Source organism: Macrotis lagotis, chromosome X (assembly GCF_037893015.1).
Source record: "Macrotis lagotis isolate mMagLag1 chromosome X, bilby.v1.9.chrom.fasta, whole genome shotgun sequence".
Lineage (NCBI taxonomy): Eukaryota > Metazoa > Chordata > Mammalia > Peramelemorphia > Peramelidae > Macrotis > Macrotis lagotis.
In genome coordinates, this window is record NC_133666.1 from 335,353,762 (window position 1) to 335,371,234 (window position 17,473).

At 33.5% G+C, this 17,473-nt stretch overlaps 1 long non-coding RNA gene across 12 annotated transcripts in view; it reads right to left on the bottom strand.

Moving 5' to 3' along the window:
- The window catches only part of LOC141502840 (uncharacterized), a 368,212-nt gene that overhangs the window by 268,582 nt on the left and 82,157 nt on the right, over positions 1-17,473 (bottom strand). For 7 of the 12 annotated variants that reach the window (XR_012472663.1, XR_012472661.1, XR_012472666.1 and 4 more), the window contains 2 exons: positions 16,294-17,473; positions 4,588-4,698 (listed from right to left, as the gene is read on the bottom strand). The exon at positions 16,294-17,473 is cut by the window's right edge and continues 2,901 nt beyond it. This is a non-coding gene — a long non-coding RNA (uncharacterized LOC141502840). The remainder of the gene's footprint in view (positions 1-4,587; positions 4,699-16,293) is intronic. The other 5 variants (XR_012472672.1, XR_012472662.1, XR_012472667.1 and 2 more) reach the window with 2 other exon arrangements.

Sequence of the window (17,473 nt, forward strand, 5' to 3'; positions counted from 1 at the left end):
AAAAAATGGATTTACAGTACATAAAAAAGTGAAAAACAAAGAAAGGGAATTCAAAATCTACTTCATAAAATGACTATGAAAAATGGGCAAGAGAAACAAAGTTGTATAATACGAGTCTGGGAGAATAAGGATGACAGAAAGAAGAAAGATTTAAAAGGCTATTTATAATAGCCTTTAAAGGAATACATTTTAATCAACACTATATTGTAGAAAATGTGCACATAGAAAGGAGGTAAAATTAAAAAGACTAGTGGAAAATAACAAGGAAAGACAATTACTGTAGAAACCTGCATTTATTTCCTTCTCCCCGTGATTATCTTTAGTGTTTCCAAGTAGTGCTATCTCATCATTAATTGATTGTGCTCAAATGACTTTAAAATTCATCTAACCCAACTTACTCCTTTTACAAAAGAGAAAACCAAGTCTTAATATGATGGATATCATCTGATCTAATTTTTCTCATTTTTCAAATGAGGAAATTAAGACCACCAGAGGTTAAGTGACTTGCCCTAGGTCATAGAGCCAAATTGTTGTTAAGATACTATTATTTTAATCATTTAATCTTGTTGCCTCTAAGGTAACATGGCAAAAAACTGCCAAAACATCTCCCCCCACAAAAGCAAAGAAACCAAGCTCAAAACCACAGATGCTGCCATTTGAACTACAAACTTGAAAGGGAAGTAACACACATACCAAGACTAGTTCCCTAAAACATCCAATTTCATGTCTTCTCAGTTGGAAATCATTGAACAAAAGTTTTCTTTTTAATGAACATGGGCATAGGAAGTTCTTATTTAGGTTCTGTTTCATTGTGCTATAAAGTTCTACATTCTTTTCTCAACTCTTCCATTAGTTACTATATTATTATGACTGATAAGTGTCTCTAGGAGTAATCACAAAGTACTTTGTCCAAAAGATGGAAAAAAAGATTCGACATATCATTTCATGATTTGAGGGAGTACTTGGTTAGGAAGCTTCCTTTACTTATACAGGGTATACAAAATGCATCTTTCCTCACAAATTCCATTATTGTGACAATGCACGTTATAAGCATACTTCATCTTAACCCTTCTGATATGTGTATCTGAATTTGCACAGTAGTAAAATTGAGCATTAATTTATTAGTTATTAATACAAATTCCTTTTTAGGAATACCACTTTACACAAGAAGGTACCTAGACAGTAATTCATCACATCCTTGGTAATAGTGATTGCTGCCAAGTTTTCTCTTCCTTGATCCTCCCCAAGTCTTCATGACTACTTCTTTGTATCTATTTTTTCTATTCAATAAATATTTATCAAATACCTACTATATTCCAGGAACTTTGTCAAAAACATTGAGAATTTTATTGCTATTCAGGAACCCAGGAGAATATAAATTTTTTAAGGGGAGAAAATATTTTGTCTCTGCAAACCTAACACAACACACAGAAGACAGTTTAATAAGTATTGAATGTATTTTAATCTTTAAGAATCAGGGATGAGTTTGGTGGGAAAGATAGCAAGGGTATAGGAAGAATATACAAAAATAAAATCTGCATAGGGGACAGAAAAAACTTTTGATGGCAACACAACTGGGTCTTTCAAAATAATAAAATTGATCAAAACAAATTAATCTGGCTACATCCAACAATATATGTCTTCTTAAACATCCAAAGATAATGAGGAAGCAACTTTTATGTGCTCTAAGAATCAAATGTTAACATTTCATTTATACTTCAGAAATTAGTCAATACCACAAATCAAATTTTGATTTATTGTTTTGTCTATTTTTCTAGACTTAATAAAATGGTGGAGAAAAATGTTAATTCAGATTAAATCTAAAAGTATGAATATATAATATATATTTATAGGTATGTATATATGTAGATATTAAATGTATTTCTACATATTATCTATGCATATATATTTACATATATATGAAAGAACAGTTGCTACACTATTATTAGCATACTCCATACTTAGTACACACCAATGTCTAGGTTTTATTCTGGTAAGACAAAGATTTCTTCCTAAATCTGCCATTGATTACTTATTTTAATAGATGAAATTGCTAAACAGAGTTGGTCCTCAGGAAAATTTTGAAGTTGGCACATTTTATCTAGGATGTGCCTAACATGCTTTCTTTCTTGACACTTTCAGTCCTCTCACTTCTTTCAGCTGCCCAGTTCTTTTTGTTTTCTCTCCCTCTTCTCCATAACCATGCTAGGCAGCTACCTAGGGTTCAAGGTAATGGAAATAATAATGTCCATTTCTTACATTTACCAACTGTATGCATAATGTACCTTTTTACATATGTATTGTTATCTCTCTCATGGTATGGAAGCTCTTTGAAGTCTGGGATGCTTTTTTTTTGGGGGGGGGGTTAATATCTACATTACCTGCCAAGAGTTTTTAGTATATAGGAGGATCCTAAAAATGCTTATTGGTAGATTAGTAATAGATTAAATACATTTTTATGCCATAAAATTCTCCTTTCCCTGACAGCTAGATTCTTTTTGGTAGACTAACTTATGGTTAGTCAAATTTTAGTTGTTACAGTTTCAGAAAGAAAAGTGACATGTTCATCCCTATCTGGTTGCAGACAACTGCATCCTCTGGTTTTGCTGACAAATAACTGGGGGAAAAATCAGATATGAGTCATTTATACCTCAGTGTGAATGTGTCAATATAATTGCTTATTATAATTCAAAGGTATTTTCAATTTAAGCTTTACCTAAAATGAAAGGTTTCATTACCCCAGAATGGAGTTTTGGTTATTAGAAGATAGGTGAAATAGTTCCTTCCCAGTATTCCTGAAATTAGACCAACTGGTCAGTGACTGACTTTATCTACTAATATGGGAGGTTCTATATTACATCAATTTACTCAAGATCACACAATAAGACTGCCCAAAACTACATCAATGCTTATTTGAAAGATTAGGCAAATGATTTCACTTAAGAGATAAATGAAATTAAACTATTTTGAGGACTTTTTAATATCCCATTAATATACAGCCTACTAGATCTTTGATTTCAAACAAGCATTTTGACTTGCTTTTGTTTTTGCACCATTTTTCTTTATTATTTTTCTTCTGTGGGTTTTGTTTTCCAAAAATATCTGATATGTAAAAAGCAGCCTAGGCAATGTGAGACTCTGACTGCACTCAATATGTATTTACCTGTTAATGTGCCAGGAGAAAGGTTGTTACTGAATTGACTTTTGGATTAACCTATAGAAGGATTTTAAATAAATTAAAGATATGTCAGGCAAAAAACAGACCCTTTCCTAACTATTATGATTCTTCCATTTTTTAAGGATCACAATAAAGAAGAACAGGGTTTTACCAACAAATGTATGAATGCTTTAGCTTTGGTTTCTCATCTGGGAGCATAGCAGCATTAATCATAGGTGCTTTTTGAAATACTTTGCTTTTCCTGTTAGAATATTTAAAGGGAAGCAAAATCCCACAAATTTTCTTGTTCCTTGTTGTGGTACACTTACACTTTTCTAAATTTGGAAATTGTTTGGTCTCTGCTCTTTGTACTATAAGAATTAGCATAAAATTGATTAAAAAACAAAACAACACAAAAAACAAAAACCTTAGGTTAAAATAAATATTATAAGTTGAGAATTTTACCTGCTATTTTGACTTTATGTTATAAGTTGTGGCTATCAAATTCATGAGTTTGATTCTACTAGATAAACAGGAAGCACTAAGTTTGAGAGAAAAACGTCATCTTTAATGTCTTGAAGATGTATGTATATGCATATATATGCATATATATAAATTTACTTTATTGTCTCAAATATATGAGCTTTTCTTTTTGTCTGTTATATTATGAAGTCCTTTCCCTTTAATTTCAAAGGAATCTTTAGTCTCTTAGACAAATCTGAAGAATGAATGAAGCATTTAGTTGGTCTAACTAAAGAAATTGTATGACTCACTATTTTACTGAGCAATACCATGACTAGATCTATATTCAAAGAGATCAAAGAAAAGGGAAAAGAATCTATTTGTACAAAAAATATTTTTAACACTTCTTTTATGGTGGCAAAGAATTGTAAATCAAGGAAATGTCCATCAATTCAGGAATGGCTGAACAAGTTTTAATAAATAATTGTGATGGAATACTATTGTGCTATAAGAAATAATGAGCATGATAATTTCAGGAAAACCTGTGAAGGTTTATATGAACTCATACAAAATAAAATGAGCAGAACCAAAAGAATATTGTATACAGTAACATCAATAATCAACTGTGAAAGACTTAGTTACTCTGATTACGATAATAGTCCAAGAAATTCCAAAAGACCCATGCTAAAAGATCTTATCTTGAGAGAGAAATGATGGTCTGAATGTGGAGACAATCATATTTTTCTTCTTTCTTTTTTTTGCAATATGACTAATTTGAAAATATATTTTAGATGACTTCAAAGATATCAAATTATTTGTCTTCTCAAGGAGGGGGGAGAGGAGACAAAGGAGAGAATTTGGAACTCAAAATTTCAAAAAATGACTATGAAAATTTTATCAGTAATTGAGATATATTTAACAAAATAAATTTATATTTTTAAAAAATCATATGACATATAATTACTCACCGTATTGAATGAAGAAAAAAAAAGATGCAGAAATTAGCAGCAGGTTCTATTGTAGTGATAGTGGAACAGTATTATCGCCACTCCTTTTATGTTCATGAAAGCTAGTTCTCTCTTAAGAAAATGGAGAAAAAGTTTATATTGATTACCATTAGCCAAAATGTATTTCAGTGAACACTGTACAGCTGATCAACCAACCTTTATTAATCACCCACTATTATGTGAAGCATTATTGGTGACAAAAGATGAAATAGTCACTTCCATCAAGGAACCTAGTTTAATGATGGGGAAGTGAAGCACTACACACACACACACAAACACACTCACTCAATGACTCACTTTAATTGTTTGTTGATTGTTTTCTATCCTTTGTATTTGAAGAGACTAAAATGACATCATTATGATGGAGTCCAGGTATTGTGTTTCTGACTTTGACTGATCAAATCAATATGAGCTTGGAAGGCTTTGCTATAGATTGGGTATAAGATAGTATGATTATTTGAGAGAGACAGAGAGACAGAGAGAGAGAGAGAGAGAGAGAGAGAGAGAGAGAGAGAGAGAGAGAGAGAGAGAGAGAGAGACAATTTCATAAAAAACCCTACAAGAAGAACAATTTAATAAAAAACCCTAAGAGAAGAACAAATGGTGGATATAGTACAAATATCAAGAGAGATGATATGATCATACTGCTAGGTTACATTACTTTAGTTGACCATCTGATATAAAAATAATTTTAAGATTACACCTGATAGTGTAGCTTTGCTGTGAGATAGACTAAAGAAAAGAGAAATTAAGAAGGGAAGACTGATAATTATTGTAAGATCTTGAACTGACTATTCTGAAATACTGGTAGTTTGAGTTCAAAACTATCTTGCTAGGGTACAGCTAGGTGGTGCAGTGAATAGAGCACCGGTCCTGGAGTTAGAGGGACCTGACTTCAAATCCTACCTAATAATTATCTAACTGTGTGACCTTGGGCAAGTCAATTAACCCTACTACCTTGCAACCCCCCTCCAAAAAATAATAACAAAACTATCTTGCTTAAATAATTAAGGTGACTAGATTTGGAAACCATCAAGAAAACATGAAAGTTATATATATCAACAGAAATCTGTTTAAGAAATAAAGGTCCAACTTTATCTAGAATTTCACCTGTAATTGAAACACATTATATAATACCTTGTCTGTAGCCATTACTCCCATATGCACTCATTCAAGAGCTTACTGTCACCTTGGGTTCTGGGGTAGCTCTATAGTTAATTATTACTAACACTTTAAATCACAAGCCCCTAACTGTGTACTTCCCACTAACAATTAGCCAGAAGACTCAGAAAAGTCATTTACTCAAACAGTAAGAGTTGAAAAAATTCCTTCCCACCCTATTTCCCAACAACTGGTATAAATTTTTCCAACTATAGCACAGAGCAAAAGGAAGAGATAGGGGGACAAATTTAATGAACAAGGATAGTGAGTTACATGTCTAGGAGTTACATGCCTTTCTCTAGAGTTTTCACAAAGTCCAATATAGGATATTAACGAAGTATTAGTTTCTTTATTGATTGGTTGAACTTGTTCCTCTCAGAGAACCACAATAGCTAGCTGAGCCAGTCTGATCATTCCAGCACTATTTTAGGATTTTTAAAGGGTTAGCATTTTTGTCTCATGAATCCAGCCATTGAGTCCTTGCGCTTACTCTTCAATGGGAAGCCTAAGTCTCCACCATCTCCAACCGTAGGCTCAGCTTGGTGTTACTGTGCTTTTGAAGCTGGGTGTTACTTTGCAAATGGAGTATAATAGTGTTCCCTGAGAAAGCACAGAAAGACGTAATGTCTCCAGTTCTGTTCCTTTAGGTCCATTTGTTGTTGCTGTTGTTATTGTTGTTCAACTTTTTCAGTCATTCCTGACTCTTTGTGACCCCATTTGAGGTTTTTCTCTTTCCTTTTTTTGAGGGAGGGCAAAAATACTAGAGAACTTTGTCATATCCTTTTAAAGGTCATTTTATATATAAGAAACTGAGACAGAGTTAAGTGACTTGCCCAGGGTCAGAAACCTGACAAAATTTTACAAATTTGAACTTAGGAAGATGATTCTTCCTGACTCTAAAATTTGATACTCTAGCCACTGTGCCACCTAACCTCGATTTTGTGGAATGAGAGTATATCCTCTCCTATATGTTGTCTGTTTTCTCTCAGTAAGAGATTCAAATCTAACTTGGGGAACATCCAGTTTCTGTATCTGATTCTTACCTGGGTCTTATATAAAAATATGTGACTGAAGTAGATTGTACTCTGGTACAAGTTTATTGTCTCTCCTGAACTTTTCACAAGCAAGTAATTTAGTCAAAATCCCAGGATCACTTCCAAAGTATGAAATGTATTCAATTTTTCTGAATGTAAATAGTATACTCTTATAAGAATATAGCATGGTATAATTCAAAGAACATTTAGCCTGATATTAAAATTAAAAGCCCATGACATTCAATAAAAGATAAATGCTTAAATATCAAATAATGAATCTATTTTTATGAAAAAGAATGAAAATATAAAAATAACTTTAAGAAGTCATTTGCTTCAATATTCTTTTTCAAGAAAACCAGGTATTATTATTTTTTCAAATTTATTGAAGGTCCTTGTGGCCCAGAAAAATTAAGTGATTTTTTCCTGTTGTTGTACCTTATTTACCTCACTAGAAAATGCAATATTCAGGAAAACACTTGAAGAACTCTATAATTAATTAATTATTGATTTTTATTATAAGAAATAAACTATATCTAATCACACAGATCTTGAAAACATGTCTAGAAAGTTTAATCAACTGGAGTAGACAGTGAATCATATGGATATGCAAATACTGTAGTCATTAACATACTTTCAAAAATTAAATGTGACCAGTATTTAGCATAATAGTGTGCAGTTCAAGGCAAGTTTTACACTTATTATATGTTTTGCTAATGTGAACCTGAAGGTGAAATTTGAAATCAACATAAAGTAGGATAAGAAAGAAAAAACTTATGAGCATGAATGGTAGATTAATTTTCATTCTATTACTAAAAAGGAACTCTGCTTTGGGGAAAAACATTCCCACCAATGACAAGCACCCTGGAATAAATTAAACAAAATGGGCCAGGAGGGGGGGGTGGTGCCCTATTTTCAATTACTTATAAGTTTCCCAGAAACTTTGTTCTGTACTCAGCATCTAAAAACTGGTGCTTGAACTAAAGATGAATGGGGAGAAGTCACACTGCACACACAAAGGAAAAGGAAAAACTAGATCATACATACTCATTAGAGATGTGATGAGGCCTTCAAGTTCATTATCATTAAAGTCATGTGCTTAACACCCATACGTTAGGCACTATACCAAACAACTTAGATTGTTTCAATTTTTATCCTGAGGGAGTTTACAATCTAAGACTGTATGCTGAAGGCACTAACAGAATTTGGGCAGAAGCATCTTTTGGAGTTTGTATGAAAGAAACCTTTCTCTTTTGTAGGGTATAGAGGGGAAATACCAATGGACATTTCTATGACTAGACCCTTTTACTAGAGCCCTAGTTTCTGAAGTAGTTAAAATGAAGCACTTAATATTTCATATTTCTACAAATGTTACCCAAGAAAATGAATTAGGAAAACTTTATGGTAGATGCTGCCAAATGATGCCAGTATGAGGTCCTTCCCCCCATCTTAATTCTTATTTTTATTTTCCAAGTAATAAATGTTTTTAAACTTAATCTGTCATTCTCTATTCTCTCCCCCCCCACACTGAGCAAATGTAAAATGATGAATAACAAACTTTCCCAAAGAAACACCTCAAGACAAATTTTTATAGTAAAGCAAAGTAAATTCTATGGGTCCTTTTGAAAGAAAGTTCAGAAGTTCTTTGTTAGAAAGCAAAGAAATCAAAATCTTGTAATTTTAGGCAGCAATAAAATTAACAGTTTAGGAACATTTAATGTTCCCATAAAGAAGTACCAAACAGGCAATTATCACTTGAATTAAAGATTTTCTCTAAGATAAGGCTCAAATAGAAGAGGCCAAAAGCCATAGAAAGGAATATGAGCAGGAAAATCTAGATGATGTAAGGGGATAATAATATGCAACTATTTAGATAACATTTAAGTTAAAGGCAAGATATAATTGACCAGGAGTTTTGTTTTTATCAGAAGTTCTTAAATCAAGGTTCATGAATATGTTTTAAAAATATTTTGATAGTTGCTTTTTACTGTATCTTTTGCAAACATGTATGTATTTTATTCATTCAAAATCATTACTTTGACAAAGGGTCCACAGCCTTAAAAGAATTGCCAAAGCAATCTATGGCACAAAAATATTAGGTTTCTGCTTTAATATGATTTTCTACTACGGTATTTCACAAGTTTTGAGGGATAGAAATATTGGGAAGAAGGAAGTGATAGAAATATTGGATAGAAGGATGACCATAGTGATCATCACTTTCAAGTTCCACCTGAACCACGAATCTGAAATGTAAAGAACTTGACAAATGATTATCTAGGCTCTCATTTCAAGACTTCTCACTAATTTCCAAAATAATTTATTCCAATTGAGCACAGTTTTTAATTGAAGAAGCACTGGACCTTTAGTCAGGAAGACTTGAATTGGAATGCTGTCTCAGACACTTAACAACTGTGTGATCTTGGACAGGTCACTTTACTTCTGACTGTCTCAGATTCTTTAACAGTAAAAGAGAGGTAACAATTGTACCCACTAGACAGGGTTATGAGAATCAAATGAAAAAATAGCTATAAAGTACTTTAGCAAAATGCCTGGTAGAAAGGAAAGTCTAATAAATGCTATCTCCTTTTTTTATTTTTTATTTTTTTCTTCCTTTCTTATTATATTTTAGAAAATATATCTTTCTTTTCCCTGATGATATTAGTTCTAATTTCTAGAATCAAGAAAATAAGTCTATTAATTCTTCAAATAACTGAAAACAGTAATGCTATACCCCTGATTCTCTTCTTTTCCAGGTGTTTTAGGAAATGAATCCAGGTAGCAACAGGTATGTTGGCATATACTAATAAATATTTAACAACTAACTGGGAGGGGGAATGTACTATGTAACCTTTTAAATTTTAATTTGCATTATTAACAATTTCTCCATCACTTTCTTAAGCTTAGACCAACAACACAATAAAGCAAGATATGACTTGAAGCATTTGTTGATTTCTGAAGTATAAAGTGGATACAAACTGGTATCAGCATAAGCTGGTTTTCAAGTGTCTTATACCCTAAAAAATTCAATTGTTATAGTCAGATAATTAACTACTGAGAAGGTAACATAGAAGGAAAGAGGTATTAGATTTGGTATTAAGAGTCCTGAGTTTGAGAAGGGTCTCCTGTCATTTCTTTGCTGTGTGATCACCGGAAAGTCCTCCTAGATCAAAAGCCTCAATTTTCTCACCTCTAAATTGGGAAAAATAATATCATTACCTATCTCATTTGGTAAGGAGGGTCAACAGGAAAGTTGGGGCTTTTAGAATATCTGTAATTGATGAAACCATGCAAAATCAGAACATTTTGAGCTGAGCTGAGCCTGGAGGACAGATTCCTTGGCTAAGCTGACTTGCCTGTTTTGATCATTCTTTCTCCCACTCCCTCTAAAATTTCTTCCCTCATACTCTATTAAAGGCCTCACTCTAATTTTAACCAGACAAGCCCACAATTCTAGAAACTGGAGAATTTTCTGTGTGAACATCCTCTTTAAAAATTTTCTGCACCATCCTAGTTTCTTTACTTTCTCAAACCCCTCATGTCCAATTCATTATCTAGTCTTGCCAGTATGTTTTGGAAGAAAACAATATGACTGCACTAATGGTATCACAGAATCCTCTAAAAGGAATTTTGAATTTTTAAAACAATGTATATTTATCCCAATAATATTATGGAAATAACGATATACATACAGATAGATGAAGATTTAAAAGTAGATACTCATATATTAATATTTTGGACCAAATTTATGACTTCAACAGTCTTGGAAACTCCCTGCAAGAAAACTCCTTCCAAATTCGGGTCTATAACTGCACTAGGACTTTAAATCTTAGAGAATTTTCTGAGACTGGGAGAGACTAAATGACTTACCCAAGGTCAACTCTACTGGCCAGTGGGTATCAGAAGCAGGACTTAAATAAGGAATGATGCTGACTACAAGATTGGCTCTAAAGCATCTGTCTCTTCCTCACCTTGTGTGTATATGTGCAGATATGCCTGGTTCTATTACTTACTCATGATGAACCATGGGTCTGCATCTGCCTGATCCAGCACTTTCATCACCAAGTCATGCCTTTGCATAATGTTTTGGAGAAGCTAAAAAGCCTCTTTAACATTTGCCCTGGAATTGAAACATCTGGGTTATATAAATATCCATCCTATTTACAGAGTTCCCCTGGTGAGGTTTATATAGTATTTGCATTTGTTTGTATTGCCCTAGCTGTCAATCAGGTGGCAAAGCATGGGGCCTAGGTCAGAGAGCTGACAAACTAGTTTAGGGGAAATATATATGCAGCCGACAGAGGTAAGACAGAAAATTTTAAGTTTCAACCAATTCACTGCTTCAACCACTTTCCTCCTTTTAAAAAAATGCATTTGATGCTTATAAAGTATATGGTTATGTAGGTGGCTGTATAAGTCAGACCAAGGAAATTTGAGCCAGATCCTTAGGTACTAGGCAACCTTTCTGCCAAGGGCCCAGACATGGGGCCTAGTAAGAAGTCAACGAATCACAGGACCTCAAAGTCAGTAGGGACTCCCAAGGTCTTCTAATCCAACCTGTTATCTGATCAAGAATTCCCTTTACAGTTCACCAACGAGCAGCCATTGCCCTGTGGGAAGAGGAGCCAGTACCTTCTGTGGCAGCCTGTATCACTTCTAATTAGAGGGAGCTTTTCTTCTCATTGGATCTGTCTTCCTCTCTACAATTTTTGCCTATTATCCTTAGATCCAGGCAGCAGAGAGGTGTCCAGGGAAGTATTGGAATATATTAGCCAGAAATATGCAAAGATGTAGTGAATCTAGTCTGATAAATGACACAGTGGATAAAGTGCTGGGCCCAGAATCAAGATTTGAGTTCAAATACTGCATCAGACACATACTAGCTGAGCAAGTCACTTTTTCTTTTTCACTTCAATTTTCTCACCTGAGGATAATAAAAACACTTAACCTCTCAGGGTTGTTAGAAGACTCGCTATCTCTGTCTTTCTTTGTCTCTCTCTAACAAGCTGTCTCTTTTCTATACACATTTGGCAAATATATATATATATATATATATATATATATATATATATATATATATATATATGTGTGTGTGTGTGTGTGTGTGTGAATTGTGTTATAAATGCCTATTTTATTATTATTATTATATTAATATTATTATTTCATGAGAACAAGTCAAGGAGCATTTATTAAGAGCTTTCTACATAGCAAGCATTGTTTTAAGTGCAAGAGATACTATGAAAGTTAAAATAAAAGCTCTACCTCAAGATGTTCATATTTTAATAAAAGTGATAATATTCAAATAACATGTATATGAAAGATATATATGTATATAATTTAAATATATAGTGAAAAAGAAAGATAATCTCAGAGATAAGGACCAAACAGTGAGAAAGAGTATAGAGAGACAAGGAAAAGCCTCCTGCAATAGTTAAGATTTAAGTTGTGTTTTGAGACAAACTTAAGTGACTTACCTAGGGCCCACAACTAGCCAGTGTTTGAAGTTGGATTTGAACTCAGGTTTCCTGACTACAGATACAGTTCTCTATCCATTGTGCCACAGGGATATCTTTTTTTAGTTTGTTTTTTTTTACAAGGCAATGGGGGTAAGTGGCTTGCCCAAGGCCACACAGCTAGGTAATTATTAAGTGTCTGAGGCTGGATTTGAACTCAGGTACTCCTGATTCCAGGGCCAGTGCTCTCTATCCACTGCATCACCTAGCCACCACTCACAGGGCTATTTCTAATCATCTAATGAGTTCCTATGCTAAAATAGTAACTAAGTGAGTGGAGATAAAAGGGATGCAAACAGAAGTCATGGAGATAGAAATGACAAGTCATCCCAATAGACTGCATATTTAGAATGAATAAAAGAAGTTAAGATGATACCAAGATTGCCAACCTGGATGACTGGTAGGATGGTAAGAGTTTCAAAGGGAAAAAAATAGGAACAACTAGTTGGAGATATCCAAAAGGCATGTAGGTCTGGAGTTCAGGAGAGAGACTAGGTTGTAGTATTAGAGAAACCATTTGTAAAATTATGTGACTTGAACTAGAAGACCTTTGAGTTCCCCTTCATCTCTATTTTATAATATCTTGATCCTATCCTGAGGCAAGGAGAAGACCCATGAAGGCAGGAAGTTGGGAATTCTCAATTCAATTCAACAAACTTTTTCCTATTGTGTGCAAGGTATTATACTATAACAGGAGTTGGGCAAACAGAGCAATTTTTAAATATCAAAGAATTTATACTTTAGTGTATTTACAGATAAAAGTGCTAAAATGTTTACACAAAATGTCACAAAGTAATTGTAAGAGGTGGAGAGAGCTAATAATTTGGGAATCAGGAAAGATTCCTTGTTAAGGCTGTCATCTGAGTTTTACTTTGAAGAAAGCAAGGGATTCTATAGTTAGAAATGAGGAGGGGGTGTGCATTGATGGCTCAAAGGCAGGATATTTAAAGGGAACCTGCTAAGTGTACAGCTTGACTAGATTGGAGAATGTGTTCAGATGTGATTTTTGATGATGATGACAATAGCTGGAGCTAAGTCATTTTAAATATTCTAATACCCAAATGAAAAACACTATCTGCATCAAGAAAAAAGGACTAATAATTAGAAATATGTAAAGAATGATTTTTTTACACAACCACACAAACATTTGTATCAAATTGTGGCCATCTCTGGGGTGGGTGGAGCAGAGAAGAAGAAACTAGGAAAAAATTATATGACAACTTTATTATATATTTAAAAGGAATAACAAATTTTACATAATAGATTTGTAGCTTATATATAATCTTTTTTGAAATTCTATGTTATGAAAATGTTTGCTATTCCATAAATTAAATATAAAATAAATTTAGTTATAGGAACAACTATTATTTATATAATATTTACTATGTGACAAGTGTTTAACAATTATTAACTAATTTAATTCACATAATAACCTTAGGAGGCAGATGCTATTATTATTCCCCTTTGTACAGTTGAGGAAACTGAAGTAAACTGTGTTAAGGAACTTACCCCGGGGTCACACAACTAGTAGTACAAGGTTTTGTACTTGTACAAATCTTTCCTGATTTCAGGGCCATTGTTCTATCTACTTGAGATTGTAAAGGCAGGTGGGAATCAGATTATGGAGTATCGTTAATGCCAGGCTGATGACTTTGTATCTTATACTAAAGGTAATGGGAAGCCTAGTGAAGATTTTTTGAGTTATGGAGATGGTACAGTCAGTTCATTTGTTACCTCGTTGAAGAAGACAAAAAGATTCAGAATGGGGGCAGCTAAATGGTACAGTGGATAGAGCACCAACTCTGGAGTTAAGAGGACCTGAGTTCAAATTTGACTTCAGAAACTTAATAATTACCTAGTTGTGTGTCCTTGTGCAAGTCACTTAACCCAATTGCCTTGCAAAAAAAAAATTAGGAAAAGAAGATTAAGAATGGAAGGAGAGAAGTCAATTAGGAGGCTATTGCAATGTGGACCAAACCAGAATGTACTGAGTTAAATGAAGAGAATGCATATAAAAATATCTGAAATAGAAGCAACAGGACTTGGCACTTCATTGCATATAGGACATGAAAGGGTGACTTGGAGCTTGAGGATCTAATTGGAAGGTAACATCAAAAGAAATCAGGAAATGGGAAGAAAAATGGATTTAAGAAAATATATGATGAATTCTTTTTTTTATTGGGGGTGGGAGGCAATCAAAGTTTAGTGACTTGCCCAAAGTTACAGTGAGTTCTCCTTCAACATAAAGATTTTGAGATATGTATAGGACTCTCAGATAGAGATGGTCAGTAGTCTATTAGCAATGCTCAACTAGTTATCAAGAGTGATTAGGACTAGTTATATAGATATATAGAGGATTGGTTTATTAGCTATTAAACTATAAACTTCATGAAAGCAGGAACCATTGCTTATCTAAACTTGGTGCCTCCCCAGTGTCTAAATAGTCTTAGAATTGAATTGAACTAAGAACAAGGAGTAGGTAGATCTACCGACTTGGAAGCTGTGCTTTGGTCAAGGTTCTAGTCTGGAAGCAACTCAAATCTCCCATCTTGTAAAGCTGGGAATCAGGATTATGTGAAAGGAAGGGTTAGGTATCAACAGAGAAAACTGGTTACTGGAACTAGGGTTCAAAGTATACCATCTGGGCTTAATTCACAAGGCAAGTTCCCTATTTATAGAAAAAAGGTATAAAGTCAGGACAGGAAAAACTAAAAAGGCAACTGTCTACTAAGATATTTAAGCTATGATTCTTTGGATACTTACAGCATTCCTGTCTAGAGGACAGATGGGTTCCAGGGTCTGAGGTGAGACAAAGCCTGCAGGAAGGGGTTAAGTGGCCCCAGCAGGAGGGACAAAGGGTCAGGAATCCAGGCCAATCATTACCTGTAGTCATAGCCAAAGAGCTTGTATTCTTGACTTTGTAATTGGTCTATGGAATTCTTCAGTTAGAAGTTGGTTTAGACAAGTTGGGAAATAATTGATTTTGACACTGTACTTTTGTATTTCTGCCAAATATTGCACTCTTATGAAAAGATCTTCCCAGTTGAAATGAATGTATGACTGCCCTATTCACCCAGCATCACAGAATACTATTTCTGAAAAGTAATAGGAGCAGTAGACTGATGGGCTCACAGAACATTGCTATCACACCTAATTTGACTCACTGAAGTGTTATCTAGATGCCCTAAGATGACACCAGAAAAAAGGATCATTCAAACCAAAATCTAGGAAAGTCAAATCCATTTGCCCCTTTCAAGCATCTTTATGGTCTCTCATCTCCATCCTTCACAGCCCACCCCCTCTTTTATCAGAATGTGATCTTTGAAAGCTTGATAAAGCATGAAACCTGTAAATCTGGCAATATCTCTAAATTGACCCTATTTTTATGAAACTGACACAGCACAGCCTATTCATTTCTAAAGAGGGTCATCCGATCAAGGTGGCCAATTTAAATGTTTCATTTTATTGTCAGGGAAAATTATGGTATCCAAATGATCCTGTCTCTAAAAAGACATTGTCTTCCTATCAAGACCCCATTTATATAATTTCAGTTATTGTCAAATCAGATTTAAATCATAATACGCTTTGAACTAAAGTTTAAATTCTACTTAATGTTAACATTAGCCAGTATTTCTAGGTCATGTTTAGGTTTAAAGAAAAAAAAAGAAAGATTATAAAACTGTTACCAAATCATCATCATCCTAATAATCTTTGAATTTTAGTACTTTAAAAATGTTACTGATATCTCATTGAAATTTGTTAATGTGAAAACCACTTTCACATTTTTCTTATATAATTCAACAATAGTAAGAACTTTCTGTTGAATGATACTATGTTAATTAAATTTTGATCCTTTGGCACAATATATATATATATTAAAAACTCAGGGGTGATTCTTAAAATAAATTTTTATTGATAACATTTGTTTTCCTATCATATATATTTCTGAATATAAATTTGTATACCTCTGTTCTCCATTTATCAGCACTAATTTTTCTCCCTCATTCACTGTATCCTCCAACTGCACAGAAAAAAAGGAGGGAAAGAAGAATGCATGGTCAAGAAAAACAAATTTCCACATTGTCCTGTCCATAAGTATATGTCTCAGTCCCTTGCTCTTAATTTTGCTTCTACCATTATGGAATCATTTACTTGGTTTTATAATGGGTTTTTTTCATATGCAAATTATTTTTCTACTGTCTGCCTTAGGAATGGAAGCAAATTCTTCAGTAAAATGGTTCTTGCACAAAAAACTGGTATATTCAAAGTGAGTTTCTTAGTTGTCCTTAGTTGAATAACGAAGAAATATCATCAATACACTATAATGAAACTTGGGAAGGACAGTGAGAAGGCACTATGTCTTTATGGAAAGGGCGCTGAAATGGAAGTAAAAAGATGTAGACTTGTAACAATCTTCTGCAATTTGTGGATTATATAACCTAGGGCAAATATTTAGCTTTTCTTGTCTCTTTTTTGTTAATTTGTAAATTATACATAGCAATGCTTTTACTACTTACCTTGCAGAGTTCTAAGATACAAATATAGATGATAGATATAAAGGTGTTTTTGTAACTGTGAAGGGGGAAATAAGTGTTAGCTATCATCATTATCCTTTTTTATAAAGATGGGTCTTTTGGGGTACAATTGTATGCATTTTAGTTTTTCAAGAAAAGCATTTCCCAGATATTCTTCTGAAAATGTTGTATTCCATTCCTAACTCCTTCCCTCACCTAATCACTAATATTCAAGAAGGAGAGCATTGTTTATCCTGAATTTTACCCCCATAATCTTCTGGCTAGGCCCACATGAAACAAAGAATAGAGGTAAGGTGAAATATGCTTCTTTATAGGAAAATATAGATTGCAATGGTTTTATAGATGTCACTATTGTACAGGAATTTGGAAATGGCTCATATGAGAGAATATACTGAAAAGTTAAATAGGGAGAAAAATCTGATATGTCAAAATAAATGAAAGTATTATTTTGACAAGTCCAAGTTAATTCATTGAGATAAGTTAGCTCAGGACAGGTTTTTTTTTCTCTCTTTGCAGGCTGTTTTGAGTGTAGCTCAGTATCATACTCCATTTGAAAAGGAACTTTCAAAATGAGATCAATCCCTGAATTACTAATGTTTCCTTCAGTTGA